The following is a 16,071-nucleotide window of genomic DNA, read 5'->3' as shown; positions in this document are numbered from 1 at the left end:
ATTTGTTATCTTTTGACTTTTTGATAGTAGCCATCCTAACAGGTGTGAGATGGTATCTCACAGTGGTTCTGATTTGCATTTCCCTGATAATTTATCATGTTGGGCACCTTTTTATATACCTGTTGGCCATTTCTTTGTCTTCTTTGGAGAAATGTCTATTCAGGTCTTGTATTTTTTAATCTGATTGTTTCTCTACTGTTGAGTTGTATGAGTGGTTTTTTTCTGATTGTTTGTTTGTTTGTTGAGACAGGGTCATGCTCTGTCGCCCATGGTGGAGTGCAGTGGGCTAATCACAGTTCACTGCAGCCTCAACCTCCTGGGCTTAAGCGATTCTCCCACCCCAGCCTCCTGAGTAGCTGGGATCACAGGCACATGCCACCATGCCCGGCTAATTTTTGCAGTTTTTCTAGATACATGGTTTCACCATGTGGCCCATGTGATCCCACACCTGGGATCAAGTATTCCACCTGCTTTGGCCTCTCAAAGTGCAGGGATTACAGGCATGAGCCACTGTGCCTGGCCTAGTTATATGAGTTCTTTTAAAATTTTGGATATTAACCTTTTACCAGAGATAAAATTTGCAAATACTTTTCCCAGTCTGTAGACTGCCATTTCACTTTAACTGATGCCTTTGCTGTGCAAAAGCTTTTTAGTTGTCCCATTTATTTATTTTCGTTTTTGTAGCCTGAGATTTTGGTGTGACTTCCAAAAAAAATCATTGCCAAGGCCAATAGTCTTTCTCCTATGTTCTCTTCTAGGAGTTTTATAATTTCTAGTCCTATATGTAGGTCTTTTATCCATTTTGAGTTGACTTTTGTATCTGGTGTAAGATAAGAGTCCAATTTCATTCTTTTGCATGCAGAAATCCAGTTTTCCCAGCACCATTTATTGAAGAGATTATACTTTCCCCATTATGTCCTCTTGGTGTCCTTTCCAAAAATTAGTTGACCATTTGGATTTATTTCCAGGCTCTCTATTCTGTTCCACTGGTCTATGTGTCTGATTTTAGGCCAGTACTATACTATTTTGATTACCACAGCTTTGTAATATAATTTTAAATCAGGAAATGTGATGCCTCCATCTATGGTTTTTGAAAGTCATCAGCCAGAGCTAAGGTAATGAGGATTCCCTCCTTCATGTTCCTATGTCTTTACACTGCGCACAACTGTTCCCAAAAAAACAAACCCCTGGCCATTTCTCCAGGATTATTGTCTCCCCGGTTTCTGTTACATTTCAGCTTAGCATTTTCAAACTAACAATTTGTTCTTGGCAGCCTGTCTATATATTTTATTTACCTCTCTTGTTATCCCCACTTTTCATGCTCTATGTCCCATAGAAAATTTGACAAAGGCTCCTGGGCAAAGACTTCTATCTCTACTTCTCATCTGACTTGGGTGGAAGATTAGAAAATTATTTCATGATCTCAAAGTTTCCTTTCAACTCTAGGATTCTTCAATTATTTGTTTTGCCATTAACAGAAATTGACCAACACACAATGATTCAGGAATGAATAAATAAGTGAAAGAACATTACTAATCAATTGATAATGAGCTTCCTCTGTAAGAACTAGCAATCTGACTGGGTCTTATATCAATCAGTCAAATAGATGACAAGGAGTACAAATGACTTGAAAAACAAACACCTGTGGGAACAAGGAAAGGAAGTATAATAGCAAAAGAGAGGCTGGGGTGGAAGTGGGAATGGAAGGTGGAGAACTATGGTGAAGACCTCAAGATTAAATTCTTAGAAAGTATTAACCAGTAAAATCTCTCATTTTGTTTATAAGCCAAGCACCTGCTAATAAGCCAAAATGTAACTTAAGGCTATATAAAAACTAACTTGAATGAAAAATAAGAGGAAGATTCTAAGCTCGAAGGAAAAAGCAACTATATACTTGTAAGGGCAAAAATGATATACACAACAATATAAATGAATCTCAAATGCATTATGCTAAGTGACAGATGCCTGAATCAAAAAGCTACCCACCTTATGACTCTATTTATATAACAGACTTGAAAAGACCAAACTATAGAGACATAAAACAGATTAGTGGTTACCAGGGACTAGATGGTGGGAGGAAGGGTTGAATAAAATCCCTATGAAGAAATCTGAAGGATTATACAACTATTCTGTATATTAATTGCGGTAGTGATTACACAGCTATATGTTTGTCAAAAAACAAAGAACTGTACACTGAAACGGGGTGAATTTTACCATATGGAAATAATCTTTAATTAAAAAATGATGAAAGTGCTTAAAACAATTATAAAGATGAGTAATTAAAATATGGCTTGTGTCATTAATAAACCATAATAAAAGTAAATATTTTGAGAGAAAATTATCAGCATAATTTCTACAATATAGTAATCAAAGTATTATTTTAAAATGAAATGTCAAATGTATAAACAACTTGCTTTTTATAATTAGCATTTCCACTGTTTCATGAATAGTTAACATGTAAACATAAAACTACTCATTCACATTCTATTTTTAAAATATCCTCCCATAAGAAATGTAATTCTAGGAACAAGAAGATAAACCTTAAAATTTTGTATTACTTACATATTCTGTATTTTATTACCATATTCTATAGTATTGTGCAACTGCACTTAAACTTTGCTCTTACATCGCCAGAAAAATGAGTTGTTTTCAAAATAACAATAAACCTTATAATAATGATGTTCCTTTAATATGAATAAGCATGTGCATATACTTATTCGTATTTTAGAATTCGGCATTATTTCAGCCCAATGAGAATGAGATGTTTTCAGGACACAATTAGGAAGATATCAAAGAGAAAAGATGTAAAATCTAATACCAATTAAAAATAAATTGCACTGCCGTTTTACTGTGTGTAGAATATTTTGAACATCAGACATGTAGGATTAGGGATGGTTTGACATTATTGAAAATTACAAAGAAGCAACGTTAGAAGGGATAAAAGGGCAATTTAAAGGTATACTTTTCTGGAAGTAAAGGAATATTATAAACTGATCAAGACAATAACGTTTTAAAACCATTTTATTTGGGATAACAAAGTCAGACTGTTGAGTTAATTTCATTTTTAGTCATAGGAATAAACATTCTCTATAACATTTAACAATGTAAAATGTATTGAAATGTATGAGTATCTGAAAGCTTACATCACTGCTAAAAACTGCCATAATTATTATCCCCGGCTTTCCTTGGTTGTGCCGAATCTGCATAGTGAGCTGATGGTGACAAAGAAAGTAGCCTTCGCACACTTCATGAGGTATGTATATGTCGCATGATGTATATGTCACGTGATGGGGACTGGGACAGCAAAGCCGGGAAAAAACAACCTAGATGAAGCTCTAAATATACTTTTTGGCAGACCCAAAGGGAAGAAGAAACAAGTCTCAAGAGATTTAGGTCAAAACTTCTTATGTGGTGCACTGTATAAAACCCCTGTGCCATTCCCATTAAGCCAAACTACAGCAAAGATATGTAGTATTCCTATAGTTGGAGTTGTGTTTCCTTCTAATGTAGCACAATGCATAGACTCGATAACGTATGTCTGTGCATGTAAAGTCCATTTAAAAGGAGAGCTCTAATTTTAAAAAGACAAAGTTTATCAAACAGCTTATCCACTCCCCATTTGATTTCTCAATTGGTGCCACCAACAGCTAAATATATAAATGAGCACAGGACCAACACAACATTGTGAATAAATTAGTATTTATGGATGGTAATAACATAAGCTTCAGGGAAAAGAATGCCAGGTGGATACTTATGTTTCTTAATCCTAATGTGATCAACTCCACACGCACTCTACCTTCTCTCATTGTCTTACCATTCTGTCTAAATAAGGGGAGGGTCCATTTCTGACTGGGAATGAGGGGAATGATCTTAAGATACCATTAGGATAAGACAGCTGAAAAAAAAAACCCTTTAAAAATTTAACTCAGCCCTTTGAGCTTCACTAGCAAAGGGACTGTGGTCGTTTTTCTTTGCTTAAATAGTTTTTATTTTAGGAAATATCTTCTCTCATTCTTCCGTGTATGTTCATGGGGTAGCAGGAAGAAAACATGTTATACGAATAGCTTTAGATTTGATTCCATGCATTTCTTAAAATGTTTTAACTGGAAGTAATTTAAAAGCTACTGTAGTATCTTTTGGAGGAAATGACTCACCCAATATCATGCAATAGTTATAGACAGGTATAGTACCAGAATGCAAGTCTCCCAGCACTCAACACGGATTATAGTAAACTCTTTATAGTAAACCATGCTGGCTATTTAATGATGTGGGATAATAACTAGATACTTTTCAGAACTATTCCTCTTCATTGTCAGTCTTATATGCATTATTATCATCATACATGTCCTTTAATGTAAAATTTCCTACTTGCAGCAAGGAAAGGAGAGTGCACTGAGATTTGGAATAGCCAGGTCACAACATGGAGGACACTGGGCATTTAAGGGGCAAGGGAATGGGAGTGGAAGGTGTGAGTTAATAGTTTTTTTTTTTTTTTTTTTTCCAACCTGGATAACATAGCGAGACCTCATCTTTATAAAATTTTAAAAATTTAGTGAGGCTTGATGGTGTGCCTGTGGTCCCAGCTACTGCAGAGGCTGAGGTTGGAGGATCACTTGTGCCCAGGAGGGCGAGGCTACCATAAGCTGTGATCACAGCACTGCACCCCAGCCTGGTCAATAGAGCGACACTCTGTCTCAAAAGAAAAAAGTAAAAATAATTTTTTAAAAGAGGAAAAGAGGGGTAATTATGTATAAAACCTACTTTGCCTGGCTTCAGTTTCCCAAGGGCCACATATCACTAGTGGTATGTCAGAATTATTTTCAGACTGTGGAAGGGAAAAAGGAAAGAGAAAAATGAAAGGAAGAAAGGAAGTAGGCTAAGAAGGGAGACATCCTCCTTCATTATCAATAGAAAATATTATAGCCTCCTTTTCATATTCTCAAGACATTTAGAATAAAATTTCTGAGCAAGTTAGTGTAATTTTAAGTATGAACAAAGTATGTGAGAGGGAGATCTGTAGGGCATTATGCTTATAAGAAAATATTTGTGTATTAGTGTGGTGTTATATGGAGGGCTGTATCACTTATTCATGCCTTCATATCCAAAAGCAATTTGAGCAAGCTGAACAGTGGGATTTTAACTTTAAAGACTTGGAGTTTTCATCAAATCATAAATCTTTAATCTGCTCTGTTTAAGTATATATACTGAAAGACAGAAAGAAAGAAAGAAAACAGAATTTGTAAACCTACAGTATGTTTTCCAATGCATTCAAGTCATCTAAATGTGGTTTTAAATCCCAGAAGAGATCTTGATTTGACCCATTTCCCTCCATCTTTCCCTATAGAAAATAACAGAAATATTTGGCTTGTCCTTGCTGTATGCATAGTGTACCCATTAGAAATATTTACATACACTTAATTCTATTCATATTAAGGTATAATGATGAATTTTATGATCAAATCCACCAGTTTAACTTTCGGTAAATATTATTTTATTAGAGCACTGAACTACTGAAAGTTTGTTGTCCAAAACCACAAATATTCACTCACAACTTTCAAAATTTAAGTGTTATGTTGTTTCTCAGATCAATAATTTAAAATATAGATTTTTAAATCTATATTTAAATGGGATATAGAAAATGGAACTTGAAGTATACTCACCTGAGATGAGAGCCATGACTTTGCCAGTAACGAACAGTGTTTCCCAATGTGATATGATATAAAATGGGTGTAGGATAAAAAAATAAACTAAAAAGTAATTTCAAAGCAAGTTATGCAATGATACAGATGGAAGTAACTTCTTTGGCCTCCTATGAAACATTCATTCCTTCATTCGACATTTACTTATGGGGCTCTTCCCAAGTGCCAGGCACTGTTCTAAGCATTGAGTTAAACCGAAGCAAAACAAAATCCCTGGCTCCATGGAACTTACATGTCACTGGGGGCAAAGATGTTAAATAAACATGTTTTCTAAATGTCAGTTAGTGATAGTACCATAAAGAAAAATAAAATATGGTAAAGGTAAATAGAGTGATCCATGAGGATTTGTTACTTTATATTGGACAGTTAGAGAAGGCTTCTCTAACAAGGATATGTTTGAGCAAAGACCTCCTGAAGTTAGTGGAGATACAGGAGGATAGATCATTCCAGAGAAAAGCTCTGGAGGAGTCAGCTTATCTTGCTTTTAGGAATATCAAGGAGGTTTATATGTCCACAGTAGGCCAAATGAGAGAAAAAAACAACAAGACCTTATGTAACATCTCTTTTATTCTGAGAGACATAAGAAGCTTTTGGAAGGCTTATACAAGAGGAACACAGACATATTTTCAAAAGATCACTCTGCTGTGTGGAGAATAAACTGTGGTGCCTGGAGGGAGAAGAAGCAGGATCAACTAAGTAGTTATTGCAACAGTTCAAGTAGGAGATGATGGTGTATCTGGCCAGATGGGTAGCAGTGCCCGTACAAACTATATGTATAGAACAAGATCATTTTTTGTTGCCATTTAGCTAAACTAAAGGTAGACTCCATAAGGAAAAAAATCGAAAACAAAAAGGAAGTGAAGAGTTAGCTACAGGCATACAGACATAGATCAACCAAATCCTGGAACATAAATTTGGGTGAGGTAATAGTGAGGAATGGTTCTTAAAGATGTTGGGGATCTTTTTTTAAAAAAAAATGAGATGATTTTATGACAGTCTACATATGTTAAGATGGTAAGATATTTGGATTAGTGTACTGTAAGTTTTTCCTCACTATCTGCCAGTGAGAAATTTTATAAGTGCTTTCTCCAAAATATGTCTACCACTGATTTTTTCCTACCCCTAAAATACATTTTAAGAAAGTTTTTTTTTTAAGGTTGAGAAAAAGTTGCAAAACGATGGCTATCGTTGGGTATGTGTACTAAAATGATACAAAGCTAAAACAATAAAGAAAACTTTCACAGAGAATGCCATCAAATAAACATAAAATTAAATACCAGAAAATCTTTAAGATATTTCTAGTAGCATTCTTTCTTTGGGGAATTCAAAGTTAATTTCCTTAATCTGCTAAAAAAGAAAAAAAAATCTTAAGACATTCTAATGGTATAATCTTTTAGACTTCCATTAGAAAAATCTTTAAGAGGAAACACTAAAAACTTAAATTTTAAATCAACATTAACAACACAATGTATATTTTAAGTCTTTCATGACAGAAATTAAAGCAAATTGAAGAACATTAATAAACTAAAAAAATGCTGAGATCTCTTAAACCACTGGGAATTCATTTTCTTCAGAGCAATGTGCTTTTCAACATTTAAATTGTATTCACTCTTGCTAACGAAAATAATTTGCCACAGCAGAAAAAAATGAAGATATCAGTTCTGTATAACATATTATACTTATCAATATAATGGGAAGGTATGTTCTAGAGATATACTTGGCAGATAGTAGGAAGAGAGAAGGGTACAACCAACCTGAAAGCTGAATTCAAGCAGTAGTTGAGTACAGGTCCAAGAATGTGTATTTCAATAATCAAAAAATGCAAAAGGTTGAACCTAAACCCCATAGATGATTTACGGAGAAAATGTATTTTTTAAAAAAGTTTAGATAGACTTAGTTAAATTGAGTAAATTTAACCATTCAAATTGTACTTGGCAAACTGGAAGAACAAACAAAAATACAAGTCAATTTAGAGAGAATAAACAAAGTTCACAATTACAAAATGAAACAGTAAAAGTGAATCCAGCTGTAAATCATTAAAATATAATGTTGTATTAAAGATGAAATTGAGGTGATGTCAGTGTACTTTTAGAGCACAGATATACTCTGTTAGGTTGGCTGGTAGGCAAATATCTGTATAGATAAATACAAATTCCTAATCACTCCAATTATAAAATCGAGATTATACTCCTAAAAATAATTAGGCCAATACTTAATATCACATTTGAGGAAACAGCAAATTACCAAGGCAACTATTTAAAGAAAAACTAGTTTTCATGAATATTACTACTGAAAATATATCACTGTATATCCATAAATTTACTTTATAATTTTAATACTAAAAGTGTTGCAACATAAGAAATCTAAATCTTCTCTAAAAACTGTCTCCAGTTTCTCAATATTCTACCACTAACCTCTTCATTAGGTCATACTATTTCTTTACATTTCACCACAGCTAGGCACTTTTTTGTTTGTTTGTTTGTTTGTTTTGTCTTGGAAATTTAGGGCAGGGAATGGATAAATACACAGAGCAGAGCAAAATAGTACATAAAAAATACTTAGAAGGAAGTAAGCAAGTGGAAGTACCCATTTATTTTACAGGCAAGAATATCTGCAAGAAAACAATATTCTATAGGGAAGAGTATCCTACAATATTAGTATTTCTGTTATTCAATAATAATAAATTTTCACATAACCAAAGCTGGGCTAAAAAAAAGTGATGGCATTTTTAGACAACCCTTCTAACTATGCTTAGTTGTTAAACACGTTACAGGGCCCACTTTGAAGTTCTGAAAATCAAATGAGGAAGCTAAAAGTCTAGAATACCTCCATAAGAAAGCAATGAAAATGACCTAAGCCTCATGAAAAAAAAAAATGTTCCAAGAACGTATATAATTTTACTTAATAAAGACTATAGAATTGATAGGACTTTAGTCCAAGTACACTAAGACATACATAGTTGAACCTAAGAAAATGTTTATTTCACCTAAGGAATAAAACTAAACTACAACATTTAAATTTTGAATTAGGCATTAGAATATCTGCAGACCATGAGCACTAGAATATGTTTTTTTAAAAGTTTCAAGCACAGGGATTACCTTTACAGAAGCTTTAAGAATATAAAGAGGAATCTTTCTGGGTTGGATTTATTAGAACTCTATTAATTAAGGGCTACATAAATAAAGTTGCTTTTGAAATCAGTGCTAATATTAAACTCTCATTAGGTCAATTTTAAGATATAGGCTTTCTTTTATCAAAAAGCAGTACAAATTTGGGCACTGGTTAGAACATTTTAGGTCCATTCGTTTATGAATAAGACAACTACTATTTATCACAAAATTCAAGAAAAAAAATAGCTTGAATGTGCCAAAAATTAATATTCAGCAATTGTAATAAAATTGATACTATTTCTGAATTCAACTGACTTACAATTTTGTCTGTTAACAATCATGTTGAGAAAACTTCTTAGAGACCTGTGTGCTCAATCTCATTCTCTTCTTACAAGTCATGGCCTCTTTCCAATTTAATTCAGAGGCAGAAAATACATGACGTTCATCATTTTGTTTTCTATCAGTATTATAACTAATAGCTGATTTAACATGACACAAAAACAAACAAGGGTGATGAGGCCGACCCAGACAGAAATTCAAAAAAGTCACAAATAAAATCCCTTTTATGTAATTAAGTTTTATATCCTTCACATCTTCCGTTGAAATAAAAATAATTTTATTATTATTATTAAACAATTTCTCTGGCTATGTTCACTATACTGTTACATGCTCTATGAATCTCAATCAAACCATGCAGTTATTTTCACATACTTCAATATACTTTTCATGATGTATAATTCTAATACCTATGCAAAGAGACTTGTTTTGTGTGTTTCAAATTTTGTTTGTACAAAGGAAATATAACTTCTCATTACAGATTACCTGTACATATAATGTTCACCTTTTTTCTACTTTTATGGTGTGCCACATACAACTATTTCCTCCCTATTTTAGGTTTCTAGAAAATTACAAAGGTTTATCTTTTTTTTTTAAGCAAAGCCACTGCAATATAAGAAGTGCAAAGAAATGAAACTCCAAGTACAGCTTATTCAGGCACAACCATTTCATAAATCTCTTCATATCATAATGTAATTAAGGGCCTATTTCCACCCCAAGTATAAATTATATAAAAACAATATCCCAAAATATGAGTCAGGCAATTCCTAACATTATAAATAGTTCATAATTAATATATGTCTATGTTTCCTTTGATTGCTGTATTTATTCTAATATACACGGAAGTATAGTGGTAACATTTTAACAACCTAAGTATTCATTGTACTTATATTTAAGTTGAATTAAAAATTATTCCCTTAAAAGTCCTAACATTCTTTTTTGTGCTTAAAAGTGAACTTTTAGATGATCTTTTTAAATTGAGCGTCATTTCTCACCTACAGGGATGTTTCATCAGGTTTCTAGTCTCCTCTTTCAAAGTTAATATATTTAATCATAATTAAACATTTATTTCACTTAATTTTAGATAACAATGAAACAGTGTGTGTCGTAAGGAAGTATTTTACTAGACTGACGACTGAATATGAGTCTAGTTAGGCAATAAAAATAAAAGGAAAGAAGGAAGGAAAGAAGTTAAGCAGGTAAGAGAAAAGGGGCCTTTAAAAAACTCCAAAGCTGATATGAAATTGTTTGGCCCTAATGATCACAGTGTATATAATTTTATACTCACTCTTTTAATATAGATACAAACAAATCAAAATTGTAAGTTAAAAAAGCTCTAAAACTGATATGAAATTGTATGACCCTAATGATCACAGTTTATATAATTTTATACCCACTCTTTTAATATAGATACAAATAAAATTGTAAATTAATTGTTTTTAACAACATTAAACAAACACTACATTTAAAAATTCCAGTACACTGGGAATATACTGATTCATAACTCACAGTGACAGAAAAGATAAACAGTCCCCTTGACAACATAAAACATTTCCCAAGGTATGCCACAATGCAAACTTGAAGATGAAAATAACTGAAATCTCATCTTTACTTCAGTTTTGACCTCTAACACAGACTTGCTATTAAACACATCTCTCTTGCCTCTGCTGCTGCCTAAACAAACTATTTGAGTTAAGAGAGCCTGCAAAGATGTGCCTTACAGGCAAACTTGTTTTCTAAAAGTAAATCTCTCCCAGTACTTCCAGTTGGAAAATAAGCCACTACAGCTGCTTGACAACAGGACGTCACTTTCTCCCTTGGGCTTACCTGCTACTACTTAAGTATTCTTCCAAGTAGACTCTGGACATGTTGGGAGGTAGCTCTTTAAGCACTCCTGATCCAGGATGACTACATATGCACACACCTTACACACTCCCACAGGTCCTTCGTACCCTTTCCCCCTCCATCCTCCTCTGAGAACTCACCCAGGCCACCTAGCGCACCTTGCATGGCCAAAGCCTGCCCACCAGGGAGCGAAGAGTACTCCAGGAATAATCTTCAAGATCAAGAAACTTACTGGATTTTAATATGTGGTGGTAAAAAAAAAAAAAAAAAGTGTGTGGTGGGGGTTAGATGGGGGAACAGGAGCCTTACAGATAGCAGCTATTAAGTGGTTTAAATCTGTTGTTTAAAAAGTTGAATAAACAAATACACACATGGGTCTAGGTCTTTGGGGATTCCGGATTCTGTGGAGCGTCCCAAGCGGTGGCCAGGTCGACCTCTCTTGACTCATCCCCACGCAAAACGCGCACTGGCTCCGCTTTCCAGTCCCCAGACTTGCACCCGTCCTTCCCCTCACGTTCCTTCTAATCAAAGCGTCACCCCACGCTCCAGGTGCCCTAAGAGACTTACCTAAGAGATTCCAGAGCCTGAGAATAGCGAGGGTAACTTTTCCTCCCTGCTCTCGAGAGGCCAAAACACCTACAGCAAGTGAGGGTCCACACTGAGGTCGGGTGTCACGGCGCGTTGCGGCCTCGCGGGTTTGCAGAGGCGCGCGGAAAACGCGCGGGCGGCGCGCGCGGCCACCTAGTGGGTCCCGCCCGCGCCGCCGCCGCCGCCGCCGCCGCACGTGCGCCGCCGCGAGCGCGAAGGGCGTTCGGACCCGCGCTCTGCCCGCCCGCCCGCCCGCGGGGGCCACTGTGGGACTTCCAGGTAACAGCCAAGTGAGAAGCCCTCCCTATCACCGAAAGGTGTCTGCGCTCCTCCCACGTCCCCTCCCCGAAATGCCGCGAGGTGCGATTTCACCCCAAACCCACCCACAAACAGCCAGGCAACCTCTCCAAAGCGGAATAAAAGTAAAACCAGGCCAGACCCCGGGGGAAACGGGTCGTGCTAACGCGTGGACAGGGAAAGGAACGCGATCAAGGCAGCAGTCATCCCTGTGCATAGTTATCCCGAAGCGTCAGTAGGGCCCAGGAGTTTCTTGACTCCAGAAACAGAAGTGTCCCCTTTCCATCTCTCTCCTTCCTGGAGAAGTACTTCTGAGATGAACGCTGAAGTGCCCAACTTAGACGCGAGAAGCGTGCACTTGCCCAACTGAGTAAATAAAGGTCAGCAGTTGGATCAATAAAGTGTGTGCTTCTAACCGCCAGATGTTTTTACTGTTGTTTCTCCTCCCGAGGGTGGGGGTGCGGGGAGGAAGGGGAAAAAACAAACAATTAAAAAGAGAGTAAACAAACACACATCTGGTGTTTCGACACATTCTTCTCCAGCCGCGGTCTCTCCGGACGAAGCAACATTTTGCATTATCCAAACTAAAAATCATCCATGAGCCAACAGCAAATCTCCCCTCTCCACCCCCTTTTCCCCCATCACAAAGCAAAATGAAAGAGAACAACAAGTGGTGATGCTGGGTCCGGAATGCGACCCCAACGCCGAGCCCAAATTTGACACATGTCACACTCGCCCCGGCAAGCAGGGCGCTGCCTTTGGGGCGAAACTTTGTCGCCACCGCGGGAGGAGCGCGGAGCAGAGTAAAGTCGCAGCCCGGCCCGGCGTGGAGGTGGCTGGGACAGGGTGGGGTGCGGAGGTGCAGCGCGCCAGAGTGAGGGCCAAGAAACTTACCGAGACCGGGGACGCCGTGGGCAGCGTCCCGGGAGGTGGCACCCGCGGCGGCGAGGCAGAAGCCCCCAAACAACACACCCACGCGCGAGTCCGGGCAGCTGCTGCCGCGAGTGGGGGGCGCGCCCGGGGGGGGGGGGGGCCGAGGAAGCCGCAGCCAGCGGACGCGGCCGCCGCATAAATAACTGGGGCGGACGTTCGCGGGCGGGCTGCGGGTGGCGCGGGGCTAGAGCTGGGGCGAAGCGGCGGCCGCGGAGCTGCACGCGCCGGCGTGTCTCGCGCTTTCTCGGAGGCTCGCGCTGTCTCGCGCAGCCGCTCCCCCCACCCGGATCTCTGTGTGTGTGTGTGTGTGTGTGTCTGTGTGTCTGTGTGTGTGAATGTGCGCTGGCAGGCGCGCGCACCCGGCCGCGCGCGCGTGTTGTTGGCAATGCGAACTGTACACACACTGCTCGCGGGGCTGCCTCTCCTCGGAGGGGCGGGGTGGGGGACAGGACGCCGCAGAGGATTCTGAAGTACCGCCGGACCACTTGTTTGTTTTGTTTTGTTTTACTTTGCGTTGTTATTGTCGTTGTTGTTGTTGATACAAAAAGTGGTTTGGAACCAGCTAATTAGGATGCCTTTCTCCCCCGTCCACCTATCTCCCCCCGTTCCCTAACTTCTTTAAGGAGGGGAAAACCCGGGGCAGAATATTGTTCGGATTTGCAGCGGAGCCTCCTGGCTGACGTCAGGTCCACCTGCTATGTAAACAACCCGCTGGAGAACTTGTTTGTGCTACGCCAGATCTTCCCCCACCCCCACCCTTCTCCCCACCTCCTGCTCCGCCTTCTCCCGCTCTCCCCAGACGGCGAGTCAGGGAAGGGGGTGGGGAGGGAGGCGAGAACAAAACCGTATGCTGTATTGGCAAAGCCGAGTTGTGTCTGCTGCTTCTTGGCAGTCCCCAAAGTACGTCCTCTCAGCAGACGGAGCTGCTGGCAAATGAAACAGGGGATTCCACTTGAAGTGCAGAAAGCTTCGAAGGGATCCAAAGCCCTCGGTGGCAGGGAGTTAAAGTACATGGTAGTCGGAAAGGGAGACCCGAGCGTGCGTTAAAGCGCTGATTGGCCTTTCTTTTCACGGTGTGCGCCTCTGCGGCCTGGGGTGGAGAGAGGCCGAGTGTCTTTCTCTTCATTGTTGCCCTGGTTCCTGTCTCACTTGGGCCAAGGAGTTCTCGGGCTTCCTCGTGGTCGCGCAGCCCAGGTCACCAGGGCGCGGCTTGGAAGGAAGGGGCCGCCAAGCTGGGATTTAGAGAGTCTGAGGTTTTCGGGAAGGGTCCTATCAGTGACTGAGGGGAGCAAAAGTAACCGGAAAGAAAGGAAAGAAGAAACGGTCAGAGCCTGCTCCGCGCGCACTTCAAAGCCGAGGCGCCCGCGTGGGGGATGCGCGGGCCCAGCCGCCAGCCCTGGGTCCTGGCTCCTATCCGCCCGGTGTGACCCGGCTGGCCGGCCCGCGCGGGACCCAGGGGGGTGACAGGGGAAAGGCCGAGGGAGGACAGGGCGGGTCCCGGAGGGGACGCGCGACCGGAATCTTGGCGAGGGGCTTCCTCCGGAGCCCCAGCCCAGAGAGGGACCAGCGCTCCCTCCCCGCCGTCTCCCGCCGGTCCCTCCCCTGCCCGCGGGCCGCGCGACCCTTCGCCGGCCGCCGCCTCCGCGCGCCGCAGACTGAGCCCGCTGCTTTGCTCGCAAGTCAGTCGCAAAGCGTGGCGTTCCGAGAGGCGCTGAAACTTTCCTCCAAATAGCTGCGGCCAATAGGCCGTGGTGAACAGAGCCTGGCCCCCGGCTGCTTCCCGGCCCTTCTCCCTGGGGAAAGAACGGCCAACTTGAACCCCTCCGGTGGCAGAAGAGGGAGGGGTGGTGGTGGTTGGGGAGACGGGTGAACTGCACTAACTTGTGCCTTTGAATCTTTCCTTTCCTGAAAGAGCAGCGCGCCCTTTCTCTAAAGGGCAGTCGCGAGCTCACACACACACTTGGCACCAACCCTTTCCTTCAGAACCCGCGGCTCTCCCAGGGAGGAAGCAGCCCTGGCACCCACGTCGGTAAACACACCGTCAGGGTTTTTTTAGTGAAACCAATTAAGTCAATAAGCCATGGGGCTGGCCCTGGGAAGAGGGCCCCTGCCAGGAGGAAGAGGAACGAGGTAGAGTTGGGCTTTGAATTGCGGTTCTTTCCTTGAGCTTTTCAACTCCGGCAGTCCTCAAGTGCTGTGCCTACAGACTGTGTTTTCACTCTTTTTAAAATCGTCTATTTTGAAATGCAGGCTGAACAGTGGACAAATAATCCGAATCTTTTAAAAGTGGGAGCAGAGAGGAGGAGCAGTCATTATCATTAGAAAACGCCAGCCCCAAATGGCCCTACCTCGCCCTTTTGAAAGGTGGAGATAATTTTATGTTAAGTAATCTGCGTTTATGCTTCACTAGAAAACCTCAATAAAAACGGATTCTGAATTAACTTGAAACTATTTTGGAAGAGAGAAGAGTAAACGACGTGGAAATGCTTGGAAAACTGGGGATGTACCTTTCCAGGGGGATTATAAATGAAGGGAATAGAACAATCAAAAGGTGGACAGCCTGTCACTTATTTTTCTTCTTCCTCCCCCGCGTACATCGACCCCACTGACTTCCCTTTCTCTCTAGGTGTACCGAGTAAGTGAGCGGGAAAGGTTTATTGTAAAAGAGCTTGGGCCACTTGGAAGATCAAGTTCCCAACGAGGAGAAGGAGGGTTAGGGTCTCAAGACTTGGAGAGGAACGAGTTTGGTTAGCCTTTCACTTTTCTGTACACAAAGAAACGTTTTGGTGAAATTCGCAGCCTCTAACGTTCCTTTCTGGCGACTATAGATAGCCAAGAGGTACGAAAGGACATCTCAGTCGGAGGAGTATATATTTATAGAGTGGACGCGTACCCTTCCGGGGCCTCTTTCTCAGTGAGACTGAGCCCGCAGCTCCCAAGTGCCCCCGCTCAACTTCGCCCCCATTATCTCCTCGCCTGCTGCCATGCCCCGGGCCACCAACCCATCCCGCAGGGAAGCTGTCCAGGGAGTTGGGAAAACAGGTCCTGTCAGGAGCCGCTGCCCTCGGTGGACCCCTCGGCTGCAGCCAATGGGCTGGGCTCGGGTTCGAGAGGTGAAAGTTCAGGCCCGGGGCTCGCAGCTCGCTTCGCCTCTCCGGCCGCCTCCTTTTCAGCCCCCGCCCCTGGCCACACTGCAGACACGGCCCGGCTACCAGGGGCCGCCACGGTGGCACGTAGTTTGTTGATGGGTGGTCATAAAATAT

General features: G+C 41.0%; 1 protein-coding gene across 1 annotated transcript in view; it reads right to left on the bottom strand.

The window, feature by feature from the left end:
- FOXP2 (forkhead box P2) overlaps nucleotides 1-12,987 on the bottom strand; it is a 605,419-nt gene extending 592,432 nt beyond the window's left edge. The window contains exon 1 of the mRNA XM_063642138.1: nucleotides 12,770-12,987. The gene's annotated coding sequence lies outside the window, so the exon portion shown is untranslated. The remainder of the gene's footprint in view (nucleotides 1-12,769) is intronic.
- Nucleotides 12,988-16,071: the final 3,084 nt, after the last annotated feature.

The sequence above is a fragment of the Symphalangus syndactylus genome, chromosome 6 (assembly GCF_028878055.3).
Source record: "Symphalangus syndactylus isolate Jambi chromosome 6, NHGRI_mSymSyn1-v2.1_pri, whole genome shotgun sequence".
NCBI classification, from domain to species: domain Eukaryota; kingdom Metazoa; phylum Chordata; class Mammalia; order Primates; family Hylobatidae; genus Symphalangus; species Symphalangus syndactylus.
Note: the sequence above shows the minus strand (reverse complement) of the source record. Positions and strands in the feature narration are given on the sequence as shown.